At 42.5% G+C, this 27013-nt stretch overlaps 1 protein-coding gene across 2 annotated transcripts in view; it reads left to right on the top strand.

Annotated features, from left to right (window-relative positions):
- The window catches only part of AK5 (adenylate kinase 5), a 279688-nt gene that overhangs the window by 210935 nt on the left and 41740 nt on the right, over window positions 1–27013 (top strand). The gene's annotated exons all lie outside the window — the stretch shown is intronic.

Raw genomic sequence — 27013 nt, 5'->3', positions numbered from 1 at the left:
CCGGCCTAGGCCTCCCAAAGTGCTGGGATTACAGGCATGAGTCACCGTGCTCAGCCATGAATTGATTATTTAAAGTATCTACCTGCTGCTTAACATGAGCACTTTTGATGGAATTGACCCACGTATTTGGTTAAATTAAATATGAAAGAACTCGGATTATTTTAACTCAGTGTAGCTGTAATAGCAGTCAACATTTATTGAGCAGTTAACACGTACCAGACACTACATAAAGCACTTTATAATGTTATCTTATTGAATGCTCCTATCCATCCTCTGGAGTAAGCACTATTACTCTCCTGATTTTTCAAGTAAAACATTAGGGAGTTCAGTTATTAGATACTAAGTGGTGGATCTGGAGGTTGAAAGCATGGATTTTTGCAAAAAACACTGCCTGTTGTTTTTGTTTTTTCTTGAAGTGACAGGCTTTATTTATTTTCAAGAAAATTTCTGCCAGATTCTCAAGTCTGAAAAAAACCACAGTTTGTTTGTTAGATGCTCTTTCAGAAAGTAGATACAGTGTTCACTTTTAAAAGCAACTGATTCAGCTACTTAAATAATCACACAAGTGCTTTTCCCAAAACAAAAGCAAAAACCATAGGTGTGCTAAAGGGCCTTATGCGTATTTCCCATTTTGTCACACAAAATATTAAAATGATGTGTGCTTAAGGGTAAAAATTAAATAAAATGTGTCTTTTTTACTGCTTCATCAAGGGCATTCTTATGTAACATTGGCATTTTCTTTCTTTTCTCTGTTTTTTACTGTGAGTACATGGTAATGAAGCACACAACTAGTACAGCAGGACTAATAACACTGCTGCCGTGCACCACAGGTTTACAACCATTGCTTCTGCACCACCTCCGAAATGCTAATAACCTCTTAGTGTTATAATGAATATAGGGGACCTCTAATGTCTGTGGACCACACTTTGAGAAGCACCACCGTGGGGTTACTTGGGGGTTGGGGTGGGTGTGTTGAGCACATACGTAGGACAGAGAGAAACCCCAGATTTAGCACTTAGGGATCTCAAAGGGAAAAAGTTCCTTGTGCCTTTCCAAGCAAATAACCTCAAAAATGTGAGGAAGATGTCAGGGGGAAAATAGTGCATCTGCTGAAAGCCCTGTTTCTCTGGGCTCCTGTAGGCCCGGAAAAAGTTCTGAGTGTTTCTCTGTGCCCAGTAGTGCAAGGGATAACTAAAAGGAAAGTCTGTGCACTTGTCAGAAGAAGACAAAGAGGACTGTAGCAGGAGGTCCCAAAGCAGGGGGCTGGATGGAAGGTGGAGGGGGTACAGCCTAGGGGAGCAACAGCACCAGGAAGAACGAGAACTGAAGGGAGGGCAAAGAAAACCTGCAAGGTGGGAGAATGGCCCTGACATGGAGACTGAACTTTGAACTGGACTATCAAGGTTATCAGAAATCACTGGATTGGACTAAGAAAACCCAGACTGGATTTGATTGTGTTTCCACTCTGAAGTGAAATCGGGCAGCTCATGAGCTAGGGGCAGGTGTGATGGTTAATTTTAGGTGTCAACTTGACTGGGTTAAGGGATACACAGCTAGCTGGTAGAGCATTATTTCTGTCTGTGTCTGTGAAAGTATTTCCAGAAGAGATTGGCATTTGAATCAGTGGACTGAGTAAGGAAGATCCACCCTCACCAGTGTGGGTGGGCACCATCCAATCTGTTCTGGCTCAGCTAGAACAAAAAGGCCGAGGAAAGATGAATTTGCTCTCTCTCTTCTGGAGCTGGGTCATCCATTTTCTCCTGCCCTTGGACACCAGCAGCCCCCCCCACCCCAGGTTCTCAGGCCTTTGGACTCAGACTGAACTATACCCCCCCACCTTCCCTGTTCCTCTGCTTATAGAAGGCCTATTATGGAACTCCTTGGCCTCTATAATGGAGTGAACCAATTATCATAATGAGCCCATATGTATATATGGGCTTATAATGGGAATAATAAGCAACAGGATATATACATCCAGTCGCTTCTGTTTCTCTGGAGAACCCTGACACATACAGCTGGGATCACCTACAAAATAAGTTGCCATCTGACTCTCCAGCCTTTGGCCTGGCCCAACTGGAGCACTGTTCCAGCTCCAAACACAGGCACCAGATCTCCACAGTTCTTTCTCTCCTGAAGGGATGCAGACACAAGGGCCTCTTTCACACTCTTCCAGGCCCGACACCTGTATTTTCAAAGTCCAGGCCATTCAGGATGGTAGAGTAAAGAAAAAGAGACATTGGACTACTTTCCAAGAGAGCCTCAAATGCATTTACCAACTAATGAGATATCTTCCTAATGTTGGAGAAATGTGGGCATTTTGTGGTGACAATGAACCTACTTAATGATACAAACCTTTTCACTGCAAAAGGGCTCCAAGTAATGTTGAACTAGAATGCAATGCATTCTTCATTTAATCAAAGCAAATTAATAAGCCTTTATCAAGGGCTTATTATGCTCAAAGAACCGTGAAATTCAAAAAGACATAAAACAGCCCTTGCAACACTGCATGACATGGCAGGAATTTAGGACTCATCTAGAAGGGCAAATTACTGCTAAACAGAAAAGAGCCCAAGTACATGAGGTTACCAGTAAAGGGAATGGAGGCCTCATACTCATTGTGTCCCTACCCATTGGTTGAAATCTTTGGAAGCACTATTAATTCACCAGCTGAGTCACCTGATGAAGTTTTAGGTATCTGGCCTGTTCACTAAAGGCTAAGTGTATTCAAGGAAATGGCCAATGTTCCTTGTCTGTGTTATCCTGGTTACTGATTAGCAATTGAGTTAAGGGACTTCTCCAGGCTGACTCACTGAGAGCCTCTTTTGCTTGTTTAGAGAGCCACTCTGAATGATCAGGGGGCAGTAGCAGATGCTGCAGGATCTAGCAGGCCCCAGCACTGGAGAGGAGAGAATACCCAAAGTCTTGTGTTTGTATCCAAGTTCTGTGTACCCTTGGGCCAACCCCTTATCTCCTCTGGATTTCTTTTAAAATAATAAAATCTCTGTCAACTCCAAATTTGAGCGACTAACAAGTTAACACATTGTTAACTGTTCTCTTAATTGGAAACTTGTACAACAGAGACATAGCCCAAGGAAGTGAAGCATGAAGGCAATTAAATAAGTCAAAAACCCCATCCTCTAGCCTAAAATATTCATTTTTATTACCTAATAGCAAGATTAAAACTAACATATACTGGTGACTTACTGTGTTCCAGATACTGTGCTGTCTTCATATGCATTATCTTTTTTTTTTTTTTTTGAGACGGAGTCTTGCTCTGTTGCCCAGGCTGGAGTGCAGTGGCTCTATCTGAACTCACTACAAGCTCCGCCTTCCAGGTTCACGCCATTCTCCTGCCTCAGCCTCCCGGGTAGCTGGGACTACAGGTGCCCGTCACCATGCTCGGCTAATTTTTTTGTATTTTTAATAGAGACGGGGTTTCACCGTGTTAGCCAGGATGGTCTCAATATCCTGACCTCGTGATCTGCCTGCCTCGGCCTCCTGAAATGCTGGGATTACAGGTGTGAGCCACCACACCCGGCCCCCATATGCAGTATCTTATTTAATCCTCACACCAGTCATCAGCACTCATATTCTTCCCCATTTTACAGGGAAGAAATGGAAGAAATCAAGGCTCAAAAAGGTTAAATAACTTTCCCAAGGTTACACAGTTAATAAGTGACAGAATTGAGACTCAGACCCAAGTTTCTCAGACATCAAAGCCCATGCTCTAAAAGTGTCTGTAAAAGCAAGGAAACCAAAATGTAGGTGAAGTTGTGGGAATATAGTGGGTGAGAGACGTTTGCCATAATTATTTGAATAAGTACTGCAATTTTCTGTTTTACTTTGCTCCTATGTATCTAGCCATTGGTGTCTGAAAACAAAGGTCAAATACGATAGCAAGTGAATATTAATGACAAAGACCTCTGTCTACCCCAGCCATGTTTCTCTCAAGTATGTAAAATTCCATTTTAACTTCAAAACAGGAAACAATTTGAACCCATAAAAGTACCCTAAACCATCACTGAAAGTACAGTGATTTTAGAATTTATGCTATGTCTTTTACCGTAAAGAAATAGCATAGGCACTTGTTTTGTGAGCACTGCCAAAACTACTTCTGAGGGCCATTGGCAGCAATCAGCAAGTGTTTGAGCGTGTGATGCTGGGTGGGTCTGAGGGAACCTGGTCATGCTGAGATTTTCTCTGTGGGTGGGATGGAGAAGCTCCCCTGTATACTGATCTCAAACAGTGGCCTAGTATGGAGGTGGAGGGGAAAAATCCTACACAAGCAGATATATAGACTTAAAGGGGGGTGCTTAAACTCCCCACATGATAAAGATATTCTCTCTCTGCTATAGTACATTCATCCATTAGGTATATATGGCTTTGGGTGAATTTTGTTAGTTCATTTGACACATTTATTGAGTTTCTACTATATATCAGCAAAATGGCAGCCTAAGGATACAAAGATGAAAGGCAAGGCTTCCCAGTCTAAAGGAGCTCATGTTGTAGGGAGGAAGCCAACAAATAGCACAGCTTGGCACACGCAATGGCAGAGGCACAGGCAATGGGGAGCAAGACTGAAGTAGGGATCAGAGTTGAGAGAGGAAGTCGGAGCTGAGTCCAAAAGAAGAAAAGGAATTGGCCAAGTGCTAAGTGGGAAGAAAGTGGGGGTGAGCCTAAGGCAAGGACTGAGGGAATGGTGTGTGCAGGAGGCAGCCTCAGAGATGAGATGGATGGGAAGTGGTAAGAGCAGAGCTGAAGACAAGGCAAAATCTGGATCATGAGAGACTGTGATCCCAGGAGAGATAGTATGAACTTCATCCTGTGGCAGTGAGGTGCCATGAAGGCTTTTACTCAGTGACACATCATCAGCTTCCAACTTCAGATGGAGCACTCTGCCAACCAGGACAGGAAGCCTAGGCTTCAGCAGGAGGTCAGCCAAGGTCATCAGAATGGTCATTCAGGTAAGGAAAAAGGAGACAGTTGAGGTCAAAAAAGAAAAGCAGATCCAAGAGATTTAGGAGGCAGAATCAATGGACCATAAAGATCCATTATGGGAACAGGTGAATGAAAGGACCTGAGCATGTCTCAGAAGCAGCTGGTTTAGACAGCCACATGGATGGAAGTGAGAGGTGAAGCCAGCTGGGCTTCTGGGTTGGGTGGGGACTTGGAGAACTTTTGTGTCTAGCTAAAGGATTGTAAATGCACCAATCAGCACTCTGTGTCTAGCTAAAGGATTGTAAACGCACCAATCAGCACTCTGTAAAAATGCACCAATCGGCATTCTGTAAAATGGACCAATCAGCACTCTGTAAAATGGGCCAATCAGCACTCTGTAAAATGGACTAATCGGCACGCTGTAAAATGGACCAGTCGGCACTCTGTAAAATGGACCAATCAACAGGATATGGGCAGGGACAAATAAGGGAATAAAAGCTGGCCACCCCAGCCAGCAGCAGCAACCCACTGGGGTCCCATTCCATTCTGCGGAAGCATTGTTCTTTCGCTTTTCACAATAAATCTTGCTGCTGCTGATCACTTTTTGGGTCTGCACTACCTTTATGAGCTGTAACACTCACTGGTGGCTTCACTCCTGAAGGCAGCAAGACCACGAACCCACTGGGAGGAACAAACAACTCCGGACGTGCCACCTTTAAGAGCTGTAACGCTCACTGCGAAGGTCTGCGGCTTCACTCCTGAAGTCCCCGAGACCATGAACCCACCAGGAGGAACAAACAACTCCGGACGTGCCACCTTTAAGAGCTGTAACACTCACTGCAAAGGTCTGCGGCTTCACTCCTGAAGTCAAGCAACACCACAAACCCACCGGAAGGAAGAAACTCAGGACACATCCGAACATGTGAAGGAACAAACTCCGGACACACCATCTTCATGAACTGTAACAGCCACCACGAGGGTCCGTGGCTTCATTCTTGAAGTGAGTGAGACCAAGAACCCACTGGAAGGAACCAATTCCAGAGACAGAAGTGCCATGAAAAGAGAAGGAATTTGCAGAAGAAATAGAGTTTGAGAGACAGATGAGTTTAGTTTTAAACTTTTTTGTTTGCTGTTGTCAGCCTTTCTCACCCAGGCTGAAGTGCAGTGGTGCAATCATGGCTCACTGCAACCCCGACTTCCCAAGTTCAGGTGATCCTCCCACCTCAGCCCCCGGAGTAGCTGAGACTACAGGCATGCACCACCACGCCCGGCTTATTTGGTAGAGTATTTTGTATTTTCACCATGTTGCCCAGGCTGGTTTTGAACTCTTGGGCTCAAGCCATCCACCTGCCTTGGCCTCCCAAAGCACTGGGATTACAGGCATGAGCCACTGCACCTGGCCAGTTTTAAACATCTTAAGATTGAGATGCTTATGGGATATCCAAGCAGTGATGTACATTAAACGAGATTTTTCACAGCTGACACCAAAAATACAAGTTCTGGCTATAGACACAGATGTGAAGCCATGTGTGTGCAAGAAGTCACCCAGTGAACTTAGGGAGGGTGAGGCTGGAAGAGAGCTAAGACCTGAAACCTTCCCAAGAGCCCTGCCAGAGCCAGAGGAGAAGAGCACAGGGAGGAAAGGGGGATATCTAGAGCAAATGGCATCACAGCAGGCAAGGGAGGAAAATTTTCTTCTGGGAAAGGTTCACTAAAGTATAATGAAAATTGTCTGTGGGGTTTGGCAACAGGTGAGTTATTGGTGACTGGTGACAGCCGTTCCAGAGGAATGGGAAGGGGTAAAGCCAGACGGTTACGGGTGACTAGGAAGTAAGTAAATGGGGATCTGTACAGACAACACTTTCAAGAAAGTTGACTCTGAAAGAGTCTGAAAGAGACTGTTTAAAGCAAAGTGAATATTCAGGGTGGAATATTTTTAAAACGAGAGACTCAAGGTCATTTTTATAAAGAGGGAGGCATTACAGGCTCTAGTCAAAAGCAACACTACATGAGTTCGAATGTCAGCTCCTACATGTACAGCTGTGTGACCTTGGGCATCATCCTTCCACTCACTGTTCCTCAGTTTCTTCACCTGTCATGTGGAAGTATTGATTGCATCTAGGTCATGGGGTTGATGGGAGAGTGAAATGAGTTAGCACATGCAGCAGGGCTCCTAGTGAATACAAACATTACCTGTCACTGTAGGTACTCTATGCAGAGTGAAGGGAGACATCCAATGAGAGGGAGAGAGTCTTGAGAAAAGGAGGATGAGGATGGGTTCAGAAGTGAATTGGAACAAGGAAAGGAACAAGATGAGGAAACCGTAACAGAAGTTTAGAGGTTAAATTCCTGTTTGTTTCCTCAATGTTTCTTCCTCAACATTCCTTGTTAAAATTAAACACTCCCTAAGGGACTGAGCTGTTAAGTGGTGTTTCACCTACAACCAGCTGTAGTTGGCTGAGATCAATCAGTTGAAATGAGAATGTGTCTCTGAAGCCCTGGGCTTAAACTTGCCTATATGCTGCCATTTCCTCTAGCTGACACATTCTTGCAGTTGTTTACAACAACCCAGCCCTGTAGGAGACCATTTTACCATAGGAGATCATTTTTTGCCTTGAAGAATGAAGCAGAGTAACAAGCCAGTGATTAAGGAGTCAGTGACTATTTTGGCCCTCCAAATGTAACACTCACAAAGTATTTCCTTTCCAACTTGCTCCAGGCTCCTCTGAACCAGGAGTCTGAGTGTTTTCTTAGCTGCAAATGAAAACATATTTAAACCAACCATCAGGTGGTTAAGGCAAAAAAGGACTCTTTCCTCTTGTAACAGAGTGTAGCTGTTTTGCTTTACTGTGACATGTTACTGCGACTCAGGTGATATTTTTTCTCATATTTGTCTGGGGCACTGACTCTGAAGATGTTCCTCCTGGTTCTGCCAGGCTGCAGGGAATCCCTTCAACTAGGAAGTGGATCACGCGTTACTGCCACGCATCCACCCATCACCACCGGCCCAGCGACCTTGGTGTAAAGTGCATTGAACCTATTTGGGCCAGTTGCGTATGACCCTGTTTGGACTATTGTAGTCAATGCAGGGAAAGCTGGTGGGGAAGAGCCACAAGCAGAACACCCTGGTTTTTTTGGAAGTCCTCAGCATGGTCTGGGTGGAGCCGTTGAGGCGAGCACTGAGACTGCCTCTCATTCCAACATCTGCTGTTGAGAAAGGAAGAGAATGTTCAGCAGTGAGAAACCTGGCCGAGGCCAGCCATCAGACTCCTAGAGAGACCCCCTTGGGAACCTCTTCAGAGGACGATTTGCTAGAAGGCAGTGATAGCCAGTTGATTGGAGGGTGACCTTTACTAAATCTCCTAGATGACAGAGACCATGCCCTTTTTCCTTTTTCTTTTTTTTTTTTTTTTTTTTTTTTTTGGTTTGCTTCTGCAGCACCTATCAGGATGCCTGGTATTTAGTAGGCATTCAGTATATGTCTTTAGAATGAATGAATGGAAAATGATGAAAGCTCAGATTAAGTTACTTCCCCCCAAGTTCCTCAAACTCAGGTGTGACTAATACAGACCCATTATCAGAAGCAAATGTACTAATCTGTCTTCCAGTAATAACCATCTCAGAGCCATAATGATAAGAGCAGAGGTTTGAGGTAAAACAATGAGGCATGGCTATTTTTAAGAACCAACCGTAACTAAGAAACTCTTCCTCTGGTCCTGAAGGATCAATGCGGAGTCTTTATAAAGTCCTTATGGCCCCTTCCCACAAAATAAATAAAACCAAAAAAAGAGATACAGCTTTTGGTAAATTTGGCTTAGTAAAGTAGCACATGGTTTCCGTATTAGACTCAGGTTTTAGTCCACCATTAGGTAGCTGGCACCATGAGGAAGCAAAGTCAAAATACGAAACAGATAACAGTTACATTGAGGATACAGGTCCCAAATGTCACCATCCTTCAAAGAATGGAGTGTGTACTGGAGTTGATGTGTTGATAAAGTGTCCATTAAAGACAAAAGAAGGCAAGGCACGGTGGCTCACTCCTGTAATCCCAGCACTTTAGGAGGCCGAGGCAGGCAGATCACCTGAGGTCAGGAGTTCGAGATCAGCCTGAGTGAGCAACATGGTGAAACCCCGTCTCTACTGAAAATATTTAAAAATTAGCCAGATGTGGTGGGTGCCTATAATCCCAGCTACTCGGGAGGCTGAGGCAGGAGAAACTCTTGAACCTAGGCGGCAGAGGTTGCAGTGAGCCGAGATTGCACCACTGCACTCCAGCCTGGGCAACAGAGCGAGACTCCATCTCACAAACAAAAAAAAATGAAATAAAATAAGCAAAGGCTGAATTATCCATTGTTGTGATAAGTACAGTGAAGTTCGTTTTTTGTTTTGTTTTGTTTTGTTTATGTTCCTACCCATCCCAGAACCTATAATCTGTTCAGTGAAGCCAGAATTCATGCTTATGAAAACTTCAGAGCCCATACAGCGCAGTGTAGAATTAACTGAAAAAGAGCCACTTGGTGAAGGTTACCAGAGGTGAGAGGACAAAGAAACCACAATGGTTGGAGTCTCTTCCTAGAAAAGCTGAGAACCGAGGGGAGTCTCAAAGAATGGATGGGATTCCCTAAGTTTGAGAGAGGGCTGAGGAGAGAGGGATTGCAAGCAGGGAGATTCCAAGTTAGGAGCAAATCACAGCAGTAGGGCTATGCCCCTCATAGCCCAGGAACGGGAAGGAGATGGGCCAAACCTTGAAAGGCCTGGATGCATGAATGTGATGTTGACTGAAGACCAGTCCAGAGCTGGTGAGCAGGGCAGGCAAGGAAACACCAGGAGGACAACTGCCCTCCACGAATTCTCCCATATACAGTCATGCATCACTTAACAACAGGGGTGCATTCTGAGGAATGCCTCGTCAGGCAATTTCCTTGTTATGAGAGCATCCTAGTGTGTACTCACACAAACCTAGACAGTGTAGCCTACTATGCGCCTAGGCTATATGGTATAGCCTATTGCTCCCAGGCTACAAACCCATACAGCATGTTACCATAACAAATAGTATAAATACATAGTAACACCATGGGTAAGTATTTGTGTATTTCAACATAGAAAAGACACAGTAAAAATACAGTGTATTATAATATCACGGGACCATCCTTTATGCAGTTCATCATTGAGCGAAATGTTGTTATGCAGCCCTTCTCCTTTTACTTTTTTCTTTTAATACTGCCCATGAATGTAAGGGTGGAAGGATGCAAATATAGAAAAAGGTTTACATTTAAAGTAGTGGCTCAGGTCAAACAAAATTAGAGCCCTTGTCTTCTAGTCTTCTCCAAAGAAGAAAGAATCCTGAACTAAAATATTAGCCCCAGCACTGCACAACATCACTAGATAGTGTAAAATCAGAGACTGTGCCTATTTCACTCACTCCTGTTTGGCAGGAGGAGCACAGAACTCAAAGAGAGGTTAGTCTAGCTTAATTCCCTAATCAAGTCAAGAAGTGAGTCTTGAACATCACTGACAGATAACTATCTAGTCTTGACTTCAGTACTTTGAGTGTCAGGATATTCACTATCCTATTAATAATAGATGACTAATAACAATTGCCCCACTTGGAACTCTGAATCAGTTAGGATTTTGTTTGGCTGAAAGTTTTTAAAAAAATAACTGCAGTTAAACAAGGTAGAAATTTATTTTATGTAAATTTTAGGTACAAGCAGTCATAGCAGTGGTATGACATGCTATGGCCTCAGAGACTCAGGTTCCCTATATTTTTCTGCTCCTTTGTGTGGCTTCTCCAGAGTTATCTCATGTCCCAAATGGTTGCTGAAGCTCCAGCCCTTATGTCCTAAGCCCATTAAAAAGGAAAGAGGAAATGGGGCAGAAGAACTTGCTTCTTCCCTTTAAGGACCTGCCTGGAAGTTGCATTCACCAGTTCCACTAACATCTCATTGGTCAGGAGGACACTTTTACCTGCAAGGGAGGCTAATAAATGTAGTCCGTATTTCAGAGAGCCTTGTGCCCACAATAAAAATCATGAGGTTTAATTTTTTACAAAGAAGGAGAAAATAGATATCATGTTTCTATGACAGAGTCTAATGTAGGCCTCCTCCTGGAAAATCCAGGAAAAGTGGATTTGGCTTTAAAAAAAAAAGTTTTGGTTTTTAATCTTCCCTGGTAGGACCATGCTCACCAAAACAATAGGAAGAAGATGCTCATCTGTGGAGTGGCTGTTACCAACAATGTCCATGGCGGCAGCAGAATTTAGCTGCACCTCCCAGAGGCCTACAGTTTACTCTCAAAGTGAGAACATAGCAAGTAGGCAGAAGCTGCACCCCTGCTTTTGAAGTCCTTATTTTGGAGCTGCCCAACAATCCCTCTTGGACTACTCACCAAAGCCCCAGGAATGCCACCCCCTCTCACACCCTGCTGTGGTATAGGTGAACTCAGGTGGCACTGTCCTAGCCTTGAGCCCTAGTAGAAGACGCTGGCTGCATCCACTTGGTCTCCCCAGCAGAGGAGATGGTGTGTTTCTATTGGGCATCTGTTGTCCACAGGAAAGTCTTCCTAAGACTGAGTCAAAACCTGCTCTGTCAGAAATTCCAATATTTAGGCATTTCTGTCTGGTGTCCTAGGCTCTATATCTAGTACATAATTAAAATCACCTATCAGGTTTTTCACCAAAGATAAAAATTGCTGAGAGTTAACATTGTAACATGTAATTAAGACTACTAAAAACCGTCAGTTTCACATGCCAGGCCTGTGAGGAAGTGAAATGTGCTTTTAGTAAAAGATTATAAGAAGATACGGGAATGTACATTTTTGCCTAGTTTAGAGGGCTAAAGGATTGTTTTAAATTAGATATGATAAACCTAAATGTTTGAGCAAGTTTTGGAAGGTTTGTGAAAAATTAATTGTAAAAGAGATTCTGTGTATGAACATATTGGCTAAATTTAAAGGGGTATTATTCAGTTTTTTCCATGCTTTTGGAATAAAGCACAACATGGTTTTCTTAGAGCATGGATCTGCTCTTTAACAAGAATTTGTAAAGGGTTATAAAAGGTTTATGAGAAGCTCACCTTATGGTTAAACTGATTAAGACTGGATAGATTTGTTTATAAGGTTTTATTAAAAATTGGGGTGGAGGCCGGGCACAGTGGCTCAAACCTATAATCCCAGCACTTTGGGAGGCCGAGGCGGACGGATCACCTGAGGTCAGGAGTTCAAGACCAGCCTAGCCAACATGGTGAAACCCTGTCTCTACTAAATATACCAAAAAAATGAGCCAGGTGTGGTGGCGGGCGCCTGTAATCCCAGCTACTCAGAAGGCTGAGGCAGGAGAATTGCTTGAACCCAGGAGGTGGAGGTTGCAGTGAGCCGAGATTGTGCCACTGTACTCCAGCCTGGGTGACAAGAGACTGTCTCAAAAAAAAAGAAAAAAAAATGGGGTTGAAAAAAAAATTTCACGTTTAGTCTAGTCCTGCCATACAGAGAAAATTAGCTTTCTCTCCACCCTGCCAATTCAAATATTTGAAGACATATACACTTTTCTTGTGATTTATGTCTTCATCCAATTAAAAACATGCAGCTTTTTCTGTTGTAAATTGCAGGTTCCTCAAGAGCAGAGTGCTATCTTCTTGTCTCTGTGTCCCCAGTCCTTACACTGCCTAGCGCATTTGGATTCCTCACATTTTCTTGTGGAATGAATGAATAAGTTCTACTTTTATTATTTCCCCCTAAGTCATGTCTCTTTAGACACATGCAGCCCAAATCTCTCCTAAAACAGATTGGCGAGAACATTTTTAAATTTAAGGATTTCTTTTCTTTTTACAAAAAATAATACATCTTCATTCTAGAAAACGTGTATCAACAATAACAAAATCACAAACAGCCCAATACCTGGGAATGAATACTATTAGTATTTTGATTTATATTCCTCTTAGTTTTTTTCTGTGTATATATATATTTTTTAATATACATTTTTCATCAGAATGAGATCATATAATTTAAAAACCTACTTTTTATACTTAACAAAACCTCATGGGCATCTTTCCAAGATAGTATTCCTGAATATGCCATGTCATTTTTTAAAGTTCTTTTGTAATTCAACCGAAATACAAAAACAGAAAAGTGCACAAGTCTTAAGTATTCTGTTTGATGAAATTTCACTAATTGGACGCATGTGTCTTACCAAGATGAAGATCAGAAAATTGAACGTGACCAGAACCTCAGAAATCTCCCTTGTGTCTCCTCCTCATCACTGCTCCCTGCAAGGACTACCATAGACATTTTTTAACTTCCATAGATGGAATCACACTATATAACTGTATATATTATTTTCTAGCTGTCTTCTTTCAGCTCATCATTTTAATGACTGCATCCTATTCCTTTATTTTGCTGTAATAGAATTTATTCAGTTTATACCTATGATTGTGTTGTCATAATACATTATTTTTTCAACTTTTGCTTTTATTAAAAATTCTGTAATGAATATCTGTGTCCTAAAACAGTGATTTTTTTCTCTTACGGTAAAATTCACAGATATGAATTAAACTTTTAAGATTTGTTTACTTATATTGCCAAATTGCCCTTCAAAACAGTTGTGCCCGTTTTATGTTCCCATCACAATGTGTAAGACTTCCAGTTTCCGTGATGTGGTCTAGAATTGAACATAAAACCTCAGATGTAATCCAGCTAACATTTGCCCTGAATGTCTCACTTCCCTTTACTGTGCACAAATAGACTGCAAGCACAGATAATCTCGAAGTTCTCTGACAAAGACAAAAGTTAGGGTGATAGTGCTGGAAATGACCTTGGAACAACAAGGTACTTATTTTCCATCAACAAGCTTATTTTCAGATGAGAATCCAGAAGCCCAAAGAGGTGAGATATCAGAGCAGACAGATTCCCAAAGAAAACCAAACTAGAAAACCACATGTAGGAAAAAAGCAGCAGAGAAACAAAACAAAATGTGTCTTTAGCAGTTACCTATGGGGAGCGAAACTATCTTTCTTCTTCTTTTTACTTTTCTGAATTATCTAAATCTTCAGTAAGGAGCATATATTTCTTTCCCAGTGGAGAAAAAAGTATTTCTTTAAAACAAGAGGGCAGACATGGTGGTGCACACCTGTAATCCCGGCACTTTGGGAGACCGAGGCAAGTGGATAGCTGTAGGCCAGGAGTTCAAGACTAGCCTGGCCAACATGGTGAAACCCTGTCTCTACTAAAAATAAAATAAAGTAAAAAAAAAAACAAAAATTAGCTGAGCATGGTCTTGCATGCTGCATACCTGTAATCTCAGCTACTCAGGAGGCTGAGGCACAAGAATCACTTGAACCTGGGAGGTGGAGGTGGAGATGGCAGTGAGCCAAGATCAGCAGCCTGGGCAACAGAGCAAGACTCCATCTCAAAAAATAAAATAAATAAATAGAAGGAAAAATAGAAAGGAGGAGGTAAATTTGTAATTTCCTATTCTATACACTTAATATATGCCTAAGACCTAGTACAAAGTAGGCTACAAAGTAGGAAAAACGGTGTGTTTAAAAATCTGGAAGAGGCAGGGCACTCTAGAACAATGAATTCCAAGAATTCAGAAACCCAGGCAAGCAGAACCTGAGTGAAGTGACTTTTGAAAAGCAGCTCTGGTCTGTCAATTTGGAAAAATAAATGTGCTTGATGAGCTGGGTCTGGAACAGGCCCTGGAGACCTCTGGGTGAAGAAACAAAGGATCGGTGTTTGGTTGGTTGGTTGGTTGGTTGGTTGGTTGGTTTTTTTCATTTTTGGGGGGTTTTTAAATTTTTCTGTAGATTCATATTCAGCTGAAAGGACAAGCGATTTAATGGTGTTTTCTTATGAGCAGTTTGGAAATCTTGTCTGTGTCTCTGTTCAGAGATGGGGGTAGGGTGAAGATGGGGTTAGGGTGCTGTGAGCTGTAGGAGGTCACCAGCTTCATGGGGTAAAAACATTTCAGAACCACCACCAACAGGAACCAGGAAAGGTATCTGCCCTTTCCTGTCACCTGAGACCTGAACCTTCCTCATTTTCTGTCCGTGTAAGAGCTGGAGTCATGGCATTTGGTTTCAGAGTCTTAATTAATGAGGGATTTCACATCTCGCTGTGGCTATGGTTGGTGTTGGCTGAATGAATTGTAAAATCATAGAGTGTTAGTTAGAACATAGATGAAATCACATCCCTAAAGTCTACTATTCATTGTTAATAAGTGGGCCGGGCACGGTGGCTCACACCTGTAATCCTAGCATTCTGGGAGGCCGAAGCGGGCAGATCACCTGAGGCCAGGAGTTCGAGACCAGCCTGGCCAAGATGGCGAAACCCCATCCCTACTAAAAATACAAAAATTAGTTGGGCTTGGTGGCACAAGCCTGTAATCCCAGCTATTCTGGATGCTGAGTCAGGAGAATCGCTTGAAGCCAGAAGGCAGAGGCTGCAGTGAGCCAAGATCACACCACTGCACTCCAGCCTGGGTAAGAGGTTGAGACTCAGTCTCAAAAAAAAAAAAAAAAAAAACCAGTTAATAAATAATGGGGCCTGATAAGGTTGCCAGATTTAACAAATAAAAATACAAGACCCATAGTTAGATGTGAATTTTAGATGAACAGTGACATGGCCTTTAGTCTAAGTCTCATGCAGGATTTGACTGGGTGTCCTGTATTTTATCTGGCCACCTGATGGGGCCATGATGAAAGCCCAGCTCCCAGTGACCATTCCAGTCAACTGCAGGCTGTGCAGTGCATTTCCCAAAGGAGGTCTGTCTGATTTCCAGAAAGACAGGCCAGAAGTGCCCCACACATGAGAGGCTGTAGAGTTTAATGGTACCAGGACACAGTTGGCCCTTGGCATGGTTTCTTCATCTTGTTATAGGATTACAAACAGCACCTGTTTCAAATAGCTGTTGTAAGAATTAAATAATTACAAATAGAACACATAAAACAGGTATTTATTAGATAAAATATCAAGCCAAAAGTATTGTGACTTTTATCTGAGTAGTCTGCAATGACTTCTCAAACATATTTGGTCTCTCAACTATACCACTGGTGCAAAATAGGCCACAGTTCCCCTACTATTCTCTCCAGCTTTATGCTGAGAAAACCAAAAATTCCCCTCATCTGCAAGAGAGAGGTATGGCCCTGATTTTGATAAGGCAATAAGGATTTTTATTAACCATCATAATAATTATTCATTTATGATAGAACCATTATCTTAGCATTATTACATTGTAAATATAAAAAGAAAAATCAACAAAGACTTCCTGCAGTGACATTGGAGAGTTCACAGCAAATTGCCTTCCTTAAATTATCTAATCTAGAAGTTCCAAATCAGGCTAATCATCAGAATCACCTGGGGAATTATCCTTTTTTATTATGAAAATATTTCAAACATACAGCAAAGCTGAAAGAATATTACAGTGAACACTTGTATACCCACCACCTAGTCTTCAATTAACATCTTACTATAAGCTGAGTATCCCTACTCCAAAAATCCAAAATCCAAAATGTTCCAAAATCCTAATCTTTTTGCATGCCAACGTAATGCTCAAAGCAACTGCTCATTGGAGCATTTGGGATTTCGAATTTTAGGATTTGGGATGCTCAACTAGTAAGTATAATGCAAGTATCCCAAAATAAAAAAAAATTAAAATATAAAACACTTCTGATCCCAAGCATTTGAGATAAGGAGTGCTCCAACCTGTATATCTTGTCTTATTATTTATCTGTCCCTCTATTCATCCATCAGTACATCTCTTTTTCCTGTACACTTCCAAGTAAATTGCAGATGTCTGTACACTTTCCCTGGGGAATTTTCTAAAACTATAAGTTCCCAAGCCTCAGCCCAGAGATGTACAGATCTGCTAATTCAGGAATTTTTCCAAACAACTCCCCAGCTTCACTCTGGTAACCATGCTGATGGAGCCCTTATTAGCCGAAACATTACCAGTCTCATGGCAAAGGGAAAAGACCTGGCACACCATGTGCGGGGAGTAAAAACCTCTGCTCCAAACCAGTACACATCCGCCTCTGCCCACATTTCATTGACCAAAGCAAGTCCCTTGGAACTCTTAACTTCAAGAAGTTTGGGGCAGGCTGGGCACGGTGGCTCTCGCCTGTAATACCAGCACTTTGGGAGGCTGAGGTGGGTGGATCACCTGAGGTCAGGAGTTCGAGACCAGCCTGGCCAACGTGGCAAAACCCCGTCTCTACTAAAAATACAAAAAACAGCCAGGCCTGGTGGTGGGTGCCTGTAATCCCAGCTACTCGAGAGGCTGAGGCAGGAGAATCACTTGAACCCTTGTGGCGGAGGTTGCAGTGAACCAAGATCATGCCATTGCACTCCAGCCTGGGCGACAGAGCGAGACTCCATCTCAAAAAAAAAAAAAAAAGAAGAAGGTGGGGATGAGTAACCCTTCCACAGGCACAGGGAGAAGCACTATGGAAGGAAAGCTGGAATATTTAAGAAAGTAATACAATCTAACACAGGAAGCCACTCATTTAATTCAGCTTCTTCACTTTACAGACAGAGAAGCTAGCACCCAAAGAGGCAAAGTGACTCTCCCAGAATCACTCGACTAGTTCAAAGCAGGAGTGGTCAAGAGCCAAGGTCCCCTAATTGACTTTCTTGTCATGTACAGGGTTGCCTCTGTGAAGCTCACAGATGGTCCATCATTCATTCATTGATATACTATACACAGGCACTGATAAATAAGGCACGGTTTCTGCTATCAAGACATTCCCAGTCCCATTTAAAGTTTTTCCATATAACCTTCAGCTGACCCTGGCATATTTCCACATATTCACCAAATAACCTGAAGCAGTCAGTGCATTTCAGAACTAATAAAGATGTTGTCTTTGAGGATAAAGATCTATTTATCTCAATTGTTTTCGGTCCAAGAGTGTCAGTTCCCAGCAACAGCCTGCTGAAGCTTGGCACAGTGATGCAGCTGTTCCCAGATGGAGAAGGTTTCAACTGACCCATGGGCCCAGAATGGTTGAGGATCATTCTTAGGGCACAGTCAGTTCATGATCTGATGGATAATAGTTTTTCTCAGAAAAGAGTCATTCGGTCACAAAAACCTTAACCCAACATAGGGACCTATTTTCATTTAGGGAGAAAGAAATATTTCAACAGGCAGAAATATGATAGATTTCTAAAATATGAAGATTAGAAATAAGATAGTTTGATTTGCAAAAGATATTTGATCCTCTCACAAGCTGTAACTGGGAAGACTATGCACCTTTAAAGGTGTTAAAACAGTACCAGGATATAAAACTGCTGTGTCCAACCTTTGTAAGCTCATGGAATTTTACTGGGAGTAAGTTAGAAAGAGTTAGAAAGACTTTTAAACATCACCAACAGTAGCTGCCTCGTTTTGCAGATAATAATTATGATGTTTATTGTGTGTTTCACTTTGCCGGCTACCAATCCAAGAGATTCACATGCATTATTTTGTCCTCACAACCAACAGGTATTGTGACCACCCCCATTTTGTAACTGAAGAGGTTGAAGCTCAGAGCAGATATGTGACTTGATCAAAGTCATCTAACCAGATGGAGAATGGCCTGAGGTGTGAACCTGGAACTCAAGCCCTTTGGTCCAGTGATCCTTTTATGTAAAAGGAACAGAGCTGTCATTTTTGTGGGGCCACAGGCTCCTGGACACTGGCTCTTGTTAACAATTGTCTGTGACACTGGGCCAGGTTCTGTGGGGATGCCAGCCTAAGTGAAGTGGTTTCTGCCCTCTGCGAGCTTCGACCTGGCAAAGAAAGGAAGAGAGCATGAGCAAACTGTGTGTGCTAGAGGCCAGAGAAAGAGAGAATTTTGAGATGTTGGTCGTTGGTGTTACAGAGTCAAAGGTATCAAAGACTAGAAGCAAGCCAAAAAGTAATATGACAAATATGCAATCGCTGTTGAACTATAAAAGAGCAATTTCAGAGTGTGATGAGGTATGAGATAGTTTCCAAGAGGATAGGGAGTCAATAAATGAAGAGGAAATGGAAACAGGCAGTTTTCCCTGCTAAAAAAAAGAAAAAGAAAGAAAGAAAAAGAATACAAAGATAACTCAGAGGACACACGCAATGGTAGAAATATTTTCATTTGGACTAGGGAGAACCGAGCTGATGTTATACAGAAGAAAAGATGCCAACTGAGAGAAATATATTTCATATGGACAAAAAAGAGAGCGTCAAGTTCTTGGAACAGGCAGGAGAGGATCCATTTATCATTAAATTTTTTAGTCTTTCAGCTGCTATTATAAAGTGTCTATTATATTTCAGGCACTGTGTTTGTGCACCATGACGAGCAAAGCAGACCCAGATCCCATACTCAGATACCATAGAGCCTAATAAGGAAGACAAAATTTTAAGTAAATAATATATATCATACATATAAACTAGATACATGTATCTGTACATACATATGCTTTATCTATTAATATATTTTATATGTATATAATTTCCCTGCTTTGTCTCCTGTAAAATATAATATATATATTTACATTATATATATTTCTATTTTATTTATATTCATATTTATATTTTACAGGAGCCAAAGCAGGGAAATCATATATATAGTACCACAATAGCTGGTAAAATAGTACCACAGTATAAAAAAAGCTGCGTCCAACCTTTGTAAGATTATGGAATTTTACTAGGAATAAGCTAGAAAGGTTTCTAACCATCACCAACAGTAACTGCCTCATTTTACAGATAATAATTCTGATCCTTATTGTGTGGACTGGGGAAAACTGAGCATGACGTTACACAGAAAAGAAGCTGCCAACCAAGAGAAATAAATTTCATCTGGACGAAAAAGAGGGTATCAAGTTATCTGTAATATATGTATGTATTTTACGGGAGCCAAAGCAGAGAAATTAGCCTTAAGCTAAATGGCATAAAGTTTTCCAAACAGGATAAAGAAGGATGGAGGGAAAAGGATAGAAACATCAATGTTTTGAAAATGCTGAGGAAATGAGACAGTCTTCATCTTAGTGAGTAAGAGGGTTAAAAATGTTAAGAGTGAGAGGAATGAGGATGTGTTGAAGGACAGTGGGAAATATTAGCATCCATTCATGGACATCCAATTGATGTCCAACTTGATACCAGGAAAAAAGAAGGATATTTGCCAAGAAGCATTAAAAACTATTATGAAATTAGATAGCATGACTCAGTTGGCTCAGTTTTTGGACTCTCTCAAGGGAACTCTTAGCAGCCCAGAGTAGATGCAAATAAAGCCTATGGTGGCCTGGGCAGGGAGAGCAGGCTGATGGTGACACGGCAGGTTCCATAGAACTGAAGTAGGGCAAAGGATTCAAAGTTGCTAGAAAGGGGCTGGCGTCCAGCTAGCTAGGGAGGTAAGTGGAGCTCAAAGGGAATGGGCCAACCCTGTGAGGTCATAATGACAGCAAGGAACAAGTTGAGAAGTGAGGTCAAGGGAAAAGTGAAAGGGAGAGAAAGATGCTATCAGAGTGGGAGAATAGATCCAAATAATGAACGCTCAGTTTCAGCTAGAGCCGCAGGGGGCTGAAATTGGGTTAGTGATGAAGGTCATTGGTGCTGAGGAGGCTTAAATACCTCTCAGACTGGGGTGGAATAGGAATTAAAGCCTGGAAAGCTTTGCTGACAGCAATTAAACCCAGACAATACTGTTCTCTCTGCTTTGAAACTTAGAGAAAATAAACGTTGAGTTCTAAACTAGATACGTATATCTTCACATACGCTGTCACATATATACGTGTGTGTGAGAGAGAGAGAGAGAGAGACAGAGAGAGAGAGAGAGATCGTGCACACATGGGTATATCTTAAGTACCTGCAAGTGGCCTGGAAGTCTGGAAGTAATGGCTAGTTCCCAAATTCATTACTGACTTTGGATTATGTTTAATTTAAACCTTGATGTGCCAGACAACATAACTCAGGAAGAGCTATAGAGGTGTATAACCCCCCTTCATTGTAAATAGCTTTTGCCAAGCACCAATATTTTAACAGAGAGATGGGAATAGGAACATTTTTGTTGACATTTGGGGGAATGGGACAAATTTCAGAGACTTTTTTTTTATTATACTTTAAGTTTTAGGGTACATGTGCTAGTTCAACCATTGTGGAAGTCAGTGTGGTGATTCCTCAGGGATCTAGAACTAGAAATACCATTTGACCCAGCCATCCCATTACTGGGTATATACCCAAAGGACTATAAATCATGCTGCTATAAAGACACATGCACACGTATGTTTACTGCGGCACTATTCACAATAGCAAAGACTTGGAACCAAGCCAAATGTCCAACAATGATAGACTGGATTAAGAAAATGTGGCACATATACACCATGGAATACTATGCAGCCATAAAAAATGATGAGTTCATGTCCTTTGTAGGGATATGGATGAAGCTGGAGACTTTTCAAATGTAGACTTGACAGAGCTTGGCAACTGATCAGGTATGGGAGATGAGGAGGGAGACCCTAAAGTGGAATGAGGCAGAAAGTTGGTGATTATTTCCCCCCATTTTACAGATAAGAAACTAAGATTCAGAGAAATTAAAAGATTGCTCTATAACCACGTGACTAGTAAGTGGTGGAACCAGTGTTGATTGTCAGATCACCCATCCTGTGCCCTTCATGATACTTCATACTCCTCCACTTCCACCCCTGTGCAGATGCAGAGCCCTTTCATGCTCCAAGTTCCATTACTGAAGACACCAGGCTCAGCCTTATGCCATCTTTCCCACACTTTCCTTGTGCTGGCAAAGGTGATTAATTACCCTTCCCCTTCCTAAGGAGTCCCAGCCAGTGCTTCTGCGATGGTGTTTACAGGCCCCACTCATAGAACCTATCACACTGCTGTGATGATGGTTCCCCTGTCCATCCTCCCCACTAGATTGTGACCTCTCTGATGGAAAAGACCCAGTTCTGGGTCTTTTTATTTCTAGTGCTTAGCAGTGTCAAACCCATTCTAGCTGTCCAATAGATGTTTCTTTAAAAAGAGCTGTGTTAATTAACTTCATGCTTAATTCCAGGTAACATCCTGGAGTTAGTAAGATGCAATAAAATGTCAACAAAAGTCATTTTAGGCCAGGGCCAGTGGCTCACACCTGTAATTCCAGCACTTTGGGAGGCCGAGGTGGGCGGATCACTTGAGGTCAGGAGTTCGAGACCAGCCTGGTCAACGTGGTGAAACCTTGCCCCTACTAAAAATACAAAAATTAGCCAGGAGTGGTGGCACTCGCCTGTAGTCCCAGCTACTCAGGAGGCTGAGGCAGGAGAATCGCTTGAACCTGGGAGGCGGAGGCTGGTCCTTATCTTAAGGAGTCCAGCTCAGGATGCTGAATCCAGGAGCTATCTCACAGGAGAGGATTGCTCCTGTCAGTACAAAGCAAACTGGAAAAGGTGACCCACGTGGGCATGCCGAGGTGATGCAGATGGTTTCAGTTCTACTTCTCAAAGAACACCAGGTACCGAAGAGAAGGCAGACTTAGACTCCCTGGGCTGGCAATTCCCATGCAGTCTCTCCCCTCCCTTCCTTCTGTGGCAATGCTGTCGAGACCTGTAGGGAAATGACTTACTCAGATGCAAATTGGGCGTTCACAGTACATGCACTTTTCACAATATATAGCACCTTTGGCCTCACAGGGAACGCTTTTTACATTTTTCCACCTTTTTTTGAGGTATTCACAGACAACTTCAAAATAGAATCTCATATTCCACAATCTCTTTGTGAATCATATCACGTGGTATGGTGTATGGGCTTGTTCAGGGGTTCGAGCCTTGGGTAATGGTACACTAAAAATGAGTGAGATGACAGTAAATGTGACAGCTCCTGTCTGTCATCAGTCATCTTGCCACCAGAGGACACGGCCCACTCATTCTGAGATGTGGTTCCTCAAAATATCTTTTGCCGGGTAACAAATTATCCTGGAGGGATATCAAGGCCCCATTGTTTTTTATTTAAAAGTCATAAGTTAAGACCTCAAAGATATGTCGGTGGCAGTATATGAAAATTTATGTTTCTACCAGCAGTTTTTGTGCTTTCACTGCAGTGATAAAATCACTTTGTTCTTCAGTTTGGAGCCAAGGGAAGAATCAAGCTATTGTGTAGATTACTTAAAATTCCACAGTGCCTGCGCCATTTGGCCAAAGAATGCTAAAAATTTGCAGCTGTTGCTCCCACGAAAGTTTCTAACTGTGGCAGCGGCTGCTGTTCAACACACAGCTGTTGTTAATTTGAGCTGAAGATTTTTAATTGCCTTTGTGTCGAGATTTATTAAATAACATTTTAGAGGAACAAAAACTGTAATAGTCATATTAGCAGGATGCTAAAGGAAGAAAATAATTGGAACATGGCATTTTTGCCTTGTAAGCCAAGTCTGAAAATATCTTTTCCACATGGAGGGCTCCCAACCATCCCAGGAAAAGCATTTCCAGGTAAATCCAGCCACAGAAGCCCTGATGGCCTTTTCAGGAGCTCAGCCACTTGCACCCCTTAGTCATTTACCTGGAAGCACCACTTCTCCAGAGTGGCCACCTTGTTCCCACACTCTCCATTCCTATTATACTGAGAGACGGGAGGCATAGTGCTTACAGTAAACATAGCATTAGCTGGCAGTTGGCTGCTTCTTTAAGTGGTCTGCATTATTTTGGGGAGCCTCCATAATTGCTGTTTTCCTATTACATCCAGCCCATCCCTGACTCCCTGACAATACTATGAGGGGTCTGACCTCCTCCCCATTTGGCTTAGAGCAGCTGTATAGATGAGCAGAAGATAGAAAACTCAGACCTTTCCTGGATTTTCTGGCAAGGCAAAGAAGGGGGAAGGAGGGGCCCTTCTATTACAAAGGGTCAACAACTAATGTTGTCCCTTAAGAGGGAAGTTGCCAACCGCACAAAGAAAGGAGTTTTAAGTATGAGAAAAGGCAAACCAGGAAAACCGCAGAATGAGTTGTAAATCCTCATTACCATACTAAAATTTCAATCATGTTTTGCATGCTGATGGTAAATGTTTCCTTTTAGCAAGAAAACTTTGTCAGGCATTTATGGTGCACTTACGATGTGCAAAGTGCTGTGTGATGTGCTCAGGGCACCCAGAGAAGCTTGCAGGGCCGGCGACCAGTGAGGGAGCTGCAGCCCAAGAGTAAGACAGGCAGGGAGCACCCGGCGCTGTTTACAGCATTGGCTCCAACAGAGCTGAGGGTGAGAGGTCTGGCTCCTGCCAGAAGGGGGAAACATGTAATCTGGACCTAAGGGCTGAGGAAGACCTTGATCATTAGAAAAAAGGATGAATGTGACCGGGCACAGTGGCTCAGGCCTGTAATCCCAGAAGTTTGGCAGGCTGAGGTGAGAGGATCACTTGAGGCCAGGAGTTCAAGACCAGCCTGGGCAACATAGCAAGAGACCCTGTCTCTACAAAAAATCTGAAAATTAGCTGGGTATGGTGATGTGCACCTGTGGGATCCGTAGTCCCAGCTAACTCAAGAGGCCAAGGCAAGAGGATTGCTTCAGCCCAGGAGTTTTGAGTTCAAGGATGCAGTGAGCTGTGATTGTGCCACTGTGCTCCAGCGTGGGGACAGAGCAAGACCCTATCTCAAAGAAAAAAAAGAAAGAAAGAAAAGATGAATGGGTAAAAAAATGTGCTAGAATATAGAATATTATTCAGCCATAAAAAGACAGAAATCCTGCCATTTGTGACAACATATTGGAAGACATTATGCTAAGTGAAATAAGCCTGGCACAGAAAGACAAATACTGCATGATCTCACGTGTATGTGGAATCATAAAAAGTCAAATTCATAGAAGCAGATTGTAAGAATGGTGGTTGCCAGGGGCTAGGGAAGTGAGGAGATGTGGTTCTGGAGACCTCATGTACAGCATGATGGCTACAGTTAACAACACTGTATTGTATACTTGAAATTAACTAGAATAGATGTGAAATGTCTTCAGCACCAGAAAAAAAAAAAAAAGATTATGTGAGGTGGAGGTTTATTAACTTGATCGTGGTAATTATTTCACAATATATATGTATATCGAATCATCACATTGTACATCTTAAATTTATAGTTTTATCAATGATACCTCAATAAAGCTGGGGGAGAAAACAAAGAGAAGAGGAGGAAGGAAGGGCCTTTCAAGCTGAGGACCAAGAAGAACAAAAGCGTGGTAGCCTGGAAAAGTCTGTGTGGGCATAGGAGGCCATTGAATGCTATGGAGGTGGGAGTGCCCTCCTTTCCAGGCACATGGAAAGCATTGAAAGTCCAAGAATTGTGTTAGTTGGACATGACAGTGCTGGAGGAGGGTAAGAAATGGGGAGAAGGGCCCGGCACAGTGGCTCATGCCTGTAATCCCAGCATTTCAGGAGGCTGAGGCGGGTGCATCACTTGAAGCCAGGAGTTCGACACCAGCCTGGCCAACGTAGTGAAACCCTGTCTGTATCAAAAAATACAAAAATTAGCCAGGCATGGTGGTGCGTACCTGTAATCCCAGCTAATTGGGAGGCTGAGGCAGGAGAATCACTTGAACCTGGGGGGTGGAGGTTGCAGTGAGCTGAGATCACACCACTGCACTCCAGCCTGGTCGATAAAGCAAGACCATCTCAAAAAAAAAAAAAGAAGAAGAAGAAGAAATAGCGGGGAAAGATGCTGGAGAGGTAAAGTCGGACTAGATTCTGGAGAGTTGGGGTGCTGCTGTAGGGAATTTGAATTTTACTCTGGGAGCATAGGAGGCCATTGAGTGCTATGGAGGTGGGAGTGCCCTGCTTTCCAGGCACATCATCCTGCTAGCAAGTCTGTGGGGCTCCAAAGTCCCTCCGATTCTGACATGCGGAGGTGGAGTGATTGCCATACGCCAGGCGGAGAAGATGAGGACCTGAAGTGTGGCCAGGTCAATGTGGCCACAGTGGGGAGGAGAGAAGGGAACACCTCTGAGAGTCAGAGCCCAGGCTTCAAATCCTAGGCTTGCTACTCACTAGCAGTGCAGCCTAGGCAATGGATTTAACTTCTCTGTGCCTCTGCTTCCTCATCTGTAAAATGGGAATAATAACAGTGCATGCCTCTTAAGGTTATTTTATATAACCTTGTACATAATACCTAAAATGTTTAGAATAATGGCTGGTACAGTGAGCGCTTGATAAAGGTCAGCTATTATTATTATTTTCAGATGTAAAATCCTATGACATACTATTATGAAAGGGATATGGCAGATACTCAGAATTGATAATAGCTAAGGAAAAAAATAAGATAATAAAACATATTGAGGGACATTCTACAAAATAACTATTCATAATCTTCAAATGTGTCAAGGAAACCCACAGAAACTGTTCTATACTGAAGGAGAGCAGAAGGACATGGCAACTAAAGGCAATGTGTGATCCTGAACTTGACCCATTGACTTCAGAGGACATTACTGAGTCAATTGGGACAATTCAGTTGAAATTTGGAGGGGTCCAAGGATATCATTATGATGGAGGATATGCTTGTTTCCTTGTTTGTAGGAAATGACACTAAAAGGTTCTGGAGTAAAGAGGCATCCAATTAGCAACTTATTCCCAAGTGTTTCTGAAAGTTCTTTGTCCTCACAACCCTTCTGTAAGTTGGTGATTGCTGAAAATAAAAACACTTATTTTTTTAAATTAAAAGCTAGCATTTGTTGAGCATTCACTAAGTATCAGGAATTGTGGCCAGTGCTTTGCACATGAGTGGGTTCGGTTCTCCAAGGAAACTTTTCTGACTTTGCATCTCTACCAAAACGGAGCCAAGTACCCCTCCTCTGTGCCCCGATAGTAGGCTGTACTCATCTTCACTAACTGCCTGTGACCATGGGTTACAAGTGGTCTATGAAAAGTAACTGCTTGTTTTTCTGTAACACCTGCCCCCTCCCACTTCATGGATAATCTAAGCTCTTTAAAGGCAAGGGCTGCATCCCATTCTCCACTTGCATCCACCACTCTCAGCACAGCTCCTGGTATAGCAAATCTCAAGTTCCCAATACATGCTTAGTGACTGGAACACTGAGGCTTGCTCACCATGGTGACTACCATTAAAAATGAGGCACCAGACTTGGAATGCATGTCTGACACACGACTTCTTTTCAA

This window comes from Pan troglodytes, chromosome 1 (assembly GCF_028858775.2).
Source record: "Pan troglodytes isolate AG18354 chromosome 1, NHGRI_mPanTro3-v2.0_pri, whole genome shotgun sequence".
Classification (NCBI taxonomy): Eukaryota; Metazoa; Chordata; class Mammalia; order Primates; family Hominidae; genus Pan; species Pan troglodytes.
Note: the sequence above shows the minus strand (reverse complement) of the source record. Positions and strands in the feature narration are given on the sequence as shown.